This window comes from Trichosurus vulpecula, chromosome 5 (assembly GCF_011100635.1).
Source record: "Trichosurus vulpecula isolate mTriVul1 chromosome 5, mTriVul1.pri, whole genome shotgun sequence".
In the NCBI taxonomy this organism is placed as follows: domain Eukaryota; kingdom Metazoa; phylum Chordata; class Mammalia; order Diprotodontia; family Phalangeridae; genus Trichosurus; species Trichosurus vulpecula.
Window position 1 is genome coordinate 270564627 of NC_050577.1, and position 7306 is coordinate 270571932.

Consider the following 7306-nt stretch of genomic DNA (forward strand, 5'->3'; position numbering starts at 1 on the left):
GGTTGAATTTGCAAAATAAAAAATAAAACAAGAAAGCAACAACTGCAACTCTGATTAATCTAGAGGTGAGATTATGCGAACCAATAGAATCAGGAAACCTAAATTGTCTAGTTTCAACCTTGCTGTTCACTGTATTCACTGTACGATGTCAAGCAGGTCATTTACCTCTCTGAGAATCAGTTTTATCATCTCTAAAAGTAAAAGGATTGGAATAGCTGGTCACTAAAATTCCTTCCAGCTCTGAGATTCTACGATTTTATATAAAGGAAAAAACTCTGGTGGTTCAAACGTACATGTCACTTTTCAACCAACTCTGTTCAGATAATATGACTGTGTGTGCACTCATAGTGCACACACAGTTTAGAATTATAGAAATTTTAAAAATAAATGGATTTAGAGATGGCCTTCTTCAGTCTCCTAGATCTAAAGCTAAATACCCAGTAGTACATTGTCCCACAAAACCACTCTCACAAGAGTTGCATCTTTAGCATACCACAGTTTGTCTGAAAGGGAAAAGTTGAGTCTGACCTTTACAGGGCCAAATCATTTTCCTGATTTCCTCAACCCCAGTCCATTTAACTAGCTTAATCTCTAAATTGTCAGTGTCAACAAGTTCTCTTGGCCTTCTATTTGAAGCCAAAATACCTGGATCACTGTGGGGAAAATTTTGGTCAAATCAATTCTTTGACTGAATTGCTCAGTATGTTGGGATTAAACAATAAGCCTGGTAGGCCCTGACTATTGACATAGACTCATATGGATACTTAAAAAAAAAAAAAAAAAAAAAAAAAGAACCATAAGCCTGTGTCTATTAGACGCCAAGACATCAGCTCAATTCGATCAATTTAGGAGGGAAAAAGAGTCAGTCCAACCAACTGTTTTGGAGTATTGAAGGAAAAACAGTATCTTGGTTGACATTTTCACCTTTCAACCCTTAAGGTTGGCAGTTGTAGAAACAGCATAATGCCCTCAAACGTCCACCACTATCACTACCACAATGCCGATATGTATAAGAGTATAAACTTTTTAGGAGCAGTTTTGTTAATTGCTTTTGTATCTATAGTACTTAACACAATGACTGGAATACTATAGGAGTTTAATAGATAACTGCTGATTAATTGTTTGAGGAGAGGCATATATTATGATATAGATACACACAAGCACACTCACTAACAGGCACATATTCTCAAAGTCACAACCGTTGTCTGCCATATTTAAAACTTATTACACTGGCTGCCTAACTTAGGGAGTCACACCTTGTAAGATGAGAGGGCCAGGGAATAAGAGGATAAGGCCTGGAATGGAGAGGGTCAAGATGGGGCTACTGGACAGATCCCTGAAGTGCTAGTGATGCTGATTATATCTATGGAGCACCGATACACCAATAAGCACTGAAGCCAATTCAAATGTGGCCCTCTCCGCATCATGCTGCTCCCACTGCAGCCATCGTCCTCATCTACTAACATCAGGATCTTAGACTTCACCCCTGGCATGCTTTGCTCTGATAAGTTCCAATGAGGCCTTACCTTCCTTGGAATGCGGCCTCCACAACACACCAAACCAGCTGATGCGTTATTGCCCCTCCTCTGTTCTATAACTCTCCTTTATATGAAGGTGTGCAAGCATTTTCTTGTTTGCTTGGATTTCTATCTCTGGCACTTAGGAGAGGGCATGGCACAGAGTAAGTCTTAAGAAATACATGCTCCCCTCTCCCTCTATTTTCTCTCTCTCCCTCTCTCCTCTCTCTCTCTCCCTCCCTCTCTCTCTCTCTCTCTCTTTCTCTCTCTCTCTCTCTCTCTCTCTCTCTCTATATATATATATATATATATATATATACACATGCACACATATCTATATATCTATATCTATATCTATATATATGGGGACAATCATCAAGAGGAGCTGCCAAACTGGTTGCTTACCTAAATGGCCTGGTCAATTAATTAGCCCTATAGTAACCCAGTTTTTGTGGTTCCATAGTAAGAACTCACTAAATGCTTTGTCTATTTATCTGTCTGTCTCCCCAGTCCATGGATAAGGAACTAGAGTCCCTTACAGAGGTTATATGACTTGTTCAGGGTCACACACCTACCATTGCCAGGTTCTGAACTAGTGCTGGTCCACTTCACCTTCATCTCCCACCCACCCCCCAACATCCTGACTCCCACTCTAGGACTTTTTGTACTGGGTCATGAATAGCCATGAAAATACAGACTTCGTACATCTTTATACATAAAGATATGTGGTTCCGGCTTAAAAATACCACTAGATTAATAAATAGAAGTTCCTGTTACACAAGAAGTTCTGTATATGTCAAAGCAACAGATACGTAAGCACCCAGCAGTCCCATATTTGCATCATTTAAAAAAAATCCCCATAGTTATGCTTCTTATTTGTGCACTTAAAGACTAGAGTGTTAAAAGAGAAATATGTCTTGAATTTACAGACTGTCACCCACATGCTCCTCTGGATGGCCAAATCATATGCATATTCTATGTGAATCTTTACAATTATGGAAATCTCTTTAATTGGACATATCATGTCTAGGACATCAGTAGGTGGGAAGGGGATAATTTTCTGAGTTAATGAAAACATTGACAGGTTGGTCATCTTGTACCTCTGTGCAAAGCTGCTAAAGCAGACCTGCCACCATACATTCTATGCTGGTCTTTCTTTGTATGCATGTTCAAATTGACCTGTTTCTTGTCTAGGCACCTATACAGAGGTATACATCTGTAGATCTGAAGTCAGTGTGTGAATGAAGCATAAAGAACACTGGTCTACAAGTCACAAGAGCCCAGTTGGAGTGCCAGGTAAGTGATGTCCCAGCTCTGTAAACTCAGGCAAGTCACTTGCCCCCTCCTCATCCATATAACTGGAATAATCAAACGTACCCTTGACTATTTTGAAGGGTCGTTATAAGGATCAAATCACATAATATGTGCAAGGTTGTTTTGAAAATTGTAAGGCACCATGTAAAGGTAAGCTATTATTCTATTATTATGTTGTGTATGGGAGGAATGCTGTCAGCTTAAAGAACTTGATGCTAATGAGGATGATAAGATTGAGAACTAAAACAAACCTTAGCAGGCATCTAATCCAACCCCTTCATGGACAAGGTCCCAATCCCACAAGTCACTTACTTTGATGAAAGGGAAATGCTCCAAGTAAACAAAGTAACACTAACCGGCAAACGCCACCACCACTGAACTTCATGAAAGAGTAAGGATGAATGGGACAAACCATCACCAATACTGCAGAAGCTACTTAAATCCATGTTAATGGTGTCAGGAGGGCAAGTAGGGGGCACGGTAGAGCATCGGGCCTGGAGTCAGGAATACTCATCATCCTGAGTTCAAATCCAGCTTCAGACACTTACTAGCTGTATAACCTGGGCTAACCCTGTTTGCCTCAGTTCCTCACCTGTAAAATGATCTGGAGAAGGAAATGGCAAACTGCTGTGGTATCTTTGCCAAGAAAACTCCAAATGGGGTCACGAACAGGGGTCAATAACGATAGCAATGGTGTCGGGTCCTCAGCACTCATCCCACTCCTCTAAGAAGGAGCGTACGTACGGTAGGACCTAATGCAGTACTAAATGCCTTGTAAATATTTGTTCATTTGATTTGTGGCGGAAAGAGAAAGAAATGAGGCCACTGACAGAAGGTGGCTTGCGGAGTCCTCTTAGACACAGAATCAGAAGTGGCCAAATGTGCTTGGGTTGTGGCCCCATGAGGTACGAGAAGTTTCTTTGTGGGTTAGCATCAAAACTAGAACTGTAGGGGTTCTTAACCCTTTTTGTGTCCTGGACCACTTTGGCGATCTGGTAAAGCCTCTGAAGCACTTCTCAGAATCATGTTCTTAAGTGCATTAAATAGAATACATAGTATTGCAAAGGAAACCAATTATGTCGAAATATAGTTCATACGATATTTGCTAAATCAAGTTCATGATCCCTAGGTTTGGAACCCCTTCTAGAAGGAAAATGGTAACAACAGCATGTTAAGTCAAAAATACTTCATAGGGGCCACTGAATGAAGAACTCTGTCACGTACCTGTCTCTTTGGTTCCTCTTCTCTCCCCCTCCCCACAATTAACCACATTATTCCTTACACATTACAAGTGCTATCACCTCCAAAAAATATGTCAACGATATACACAAATATACAAATAGAAGAAATGAGTTTGCATACATATATTTGTACAAATATATGTTATACATACATATGCACATATGTATGTATATATTTGTGTATTATATATGTATACATATACACGTGTGGGGGTATATATGTGTGTGTGTGTGTGTGTGTATATATATATATATATATGTATAAGCATGTACGTGGGCATAAAGGGCAAAGCCTCACTTGAAGCTTTTCTCCTCTCTTTTCCTGTTGAGTTTGTAATGATATGACAATAAAGTACAGTGTTTCTCTGTTTCTCCACTCCTTTCTTGTGCTTGGCTCCCCCAGAACACACCAGTGACCAGTGTAGGCCAGACTCTGAGGCCAGGTGGGGAAGAGAGGGTAAGAGAGTGTATATATGTTGAGGTGGGGAAAACTTGCTGCCTCTCCCGTTGCTATGAAGACTGACCCAAGGAAATGCCTTCACCATCGGTATGAATCGAAGATTTGTAGTCAACAGCCTTCTCTTCAAGGACTCCCAAGAATCTTTGGAGCGATGACTGGACCAGATTTGAAAGAGGGGAAGGCAAAGACTGTGGACCCCCAGTAGTTCTTGGGAGGAAAAAATAATGAAGGCACTGTGGAGCAATTTTTAGGTTTATCCGGATGCCTTAGCTAAGTTCTCAATTTGTAGAAGGGGAAGGGTGGCACTAAGGGATGACACTGGGGTAAAGACTGGGACCAGAATGAAAATTCTGTCTCCATGAGATGGCTGAAATCAATTCAATCAGGCTCATTGAAATTGCAGACACCTGTAAAGTCTGTGAAAGCCAGGCCAGAGCTAGAAGTGCAGCAAGAATCTCACCTCTCCCATTCCTCCAGTTCAGAATGCTTTGTACTGAATGATTCAACTGATTATCTGTGTAGACCTGGCCTGGCTGGTTTGGGATGGCAGCAGACAAGTTGCTGTCAATGTCATTTTTCATTTGTGTCTGACTGTTTGTGACTCCTTTTTGGGATTTTCTTGGCAGAGATACTAGGGTGGCTTGTCATCGCCTTCTCCAATTCATTTTATAGATGCAAAACTGAGGTGAACAAGTTAAGCGACTTGCCCAGGGTCACTCAGTTAGTAAGTGTCTAAAGCTGGATTTGAACTCAGGAAGATGAGTCTTCTTGCTTCTAAGCCCAGTGTTCTATCGAGTGCGCCACCTAGCTGCCCTATGCTGTCAGCATCAGTCAAGCATTATACATGCTCCCTCCACCTCCAGACATTGTAGAATAACACAAGTGTAGGGGCAAGCATCTACTTAATTTAAAATGCCTTGATTTTTTAGGTGATGATCAGTTTTGGAAGAGAAGTTCAGGTAATGATAAGGAGTGTGTCCTCCTGATCCCCTCATTTGTCCCCAAATGACCTCAAAGCAAAAAGATGGGGTAGAAGGGAGTAGCAGATGGAATAGGATAACATATCAATCATCGGATCATGGATCTGAAGTTAGAAGGAAACTTAGAAATGATCACTTTACAGATCAGGTCACTGAGTCCCAGAGTAGTCACGTGACTTGCCCAAAAATTTCAGGGGCAGGGGAACATTCTGGGTAGACCCCAGGTACTCCTCCAAACCCAATGCTTTCTATTCCAAGTTAGACAGAGTGTTAGTTTGCCTTCCCTCTACACAGATTAAAATAGAAGTTATGTCCTAAAACTGCAGAGCTCCAAAAGAAGAACAGAGATTTGGACTAATTATTGGAATCATTCAGAAAAAAAATTAGCCATCTTTTAAAATTGCTTTTGCTTGAATTAGGTGGATAATTAAGTATCTGTGACCAAAGGAGTCCCAAACACCTAGGGGTGAGGCCTGGTCTATACAGCTTTAATGTCCTCAGGAATTCAAGGGAGGGGTTAAAAACAATCTTAATTACAGAATCAGGGGCTCTCATGAAGACAAGGTAGAATGTTTCTTTGGTCTCTAATTGCAGGGCTTGGAGGAGGCAGGAAGGAAGGCAGGTCACTGAAGCCCCCCCCCTCAATATTCTTCCATTTTGGGGGCCCCTCTGGCTCCCTTGGTGTGGAATAAGGGGATGTGGGGGAGGGGCAGGGAGGAGCAGATGCTTTAAGATCTAAAGAAACAATTTGATGGTGGGGAAGAGGAAGGATCAAACGGAGGAAGAGGAGGGGGAGGAGGGGAAGAGAGAGAGAACAAAGCTGCAGAGGAGATTGGGGCCTTGGGGCTGCCGAGAGATAAAGAGGCATCCCGGGAGAAAGTGGTTCCTTCAACATCTGCTGGAAGGGCTATAAAACAGTGTTGTTTGCCCCAGGAAGGCATACTGCTCCCCCAATTCTCCAGTAAAGTGTTCTGTGGGCGGCTCTGGCCCCTCACTCCTGCCTGGAAACCTTTGAACCTCAGGAGAACCTGCAGTCAACCAGGCCAGCTCTCTCTCCCCACGGCACAACCCCAAGCCATTTGGCTCCCCTCTCTTTGCTTTCATGGAGGGTGCTGCACTCTCCCAACCCAGTCGAGAAGAAGGCCGAGGCTGAGAATCATTTATTAAAAATATTGGGGTGGGAACTCAAAGAGAATAAAGTATAAGAAGAAATATACAAGGAGACATGGAGAGAAACAGTGAGCCAAGGGTGAGACGTGGACAGATTGGCAGACACCAAGGGGAAGAAGAGACCTGACATTTTTTCCCTAAATTGCTAGGAATAGTCTGCAACAAAAGCAGTGGAGGCTGAACCCCAATCACAGTGTTCTCCTTGGGCCTAGAGACCCACAACTTGTAGGTTCCACCCTGAGCTCTGAGTCTCTGGTTCTGCACCTGGGAAGCCCTGTTCGTCTTCCCTCAAATTATTTTCCTTTTGAAACTCCAATCTCTGAAAAAGGTGGAGGGAATGGACGAGATTACTACCCAAGAACTCTGGAACAACCATACTTTTAATCCTTGCCTCCCCAGATCCAATAGGTCCTCAGTCATCCCTCTCCCCAAGTTTGATGGATCCCCTCAAATTTTCCTGTCCCCTAAATGCAACTGCTTGTCCGAAACTCTCCAGACCCACTTAATTTTTTTTTTTCTCCAGCCCAGACACCAGGCTCTTTAGGCTGACTGGGGAGTCAACTACCAAATTCCATCCAGGCTAGGCTGATCTGATTCACAAGTTAGAAAAGAGGTCAAAGGATT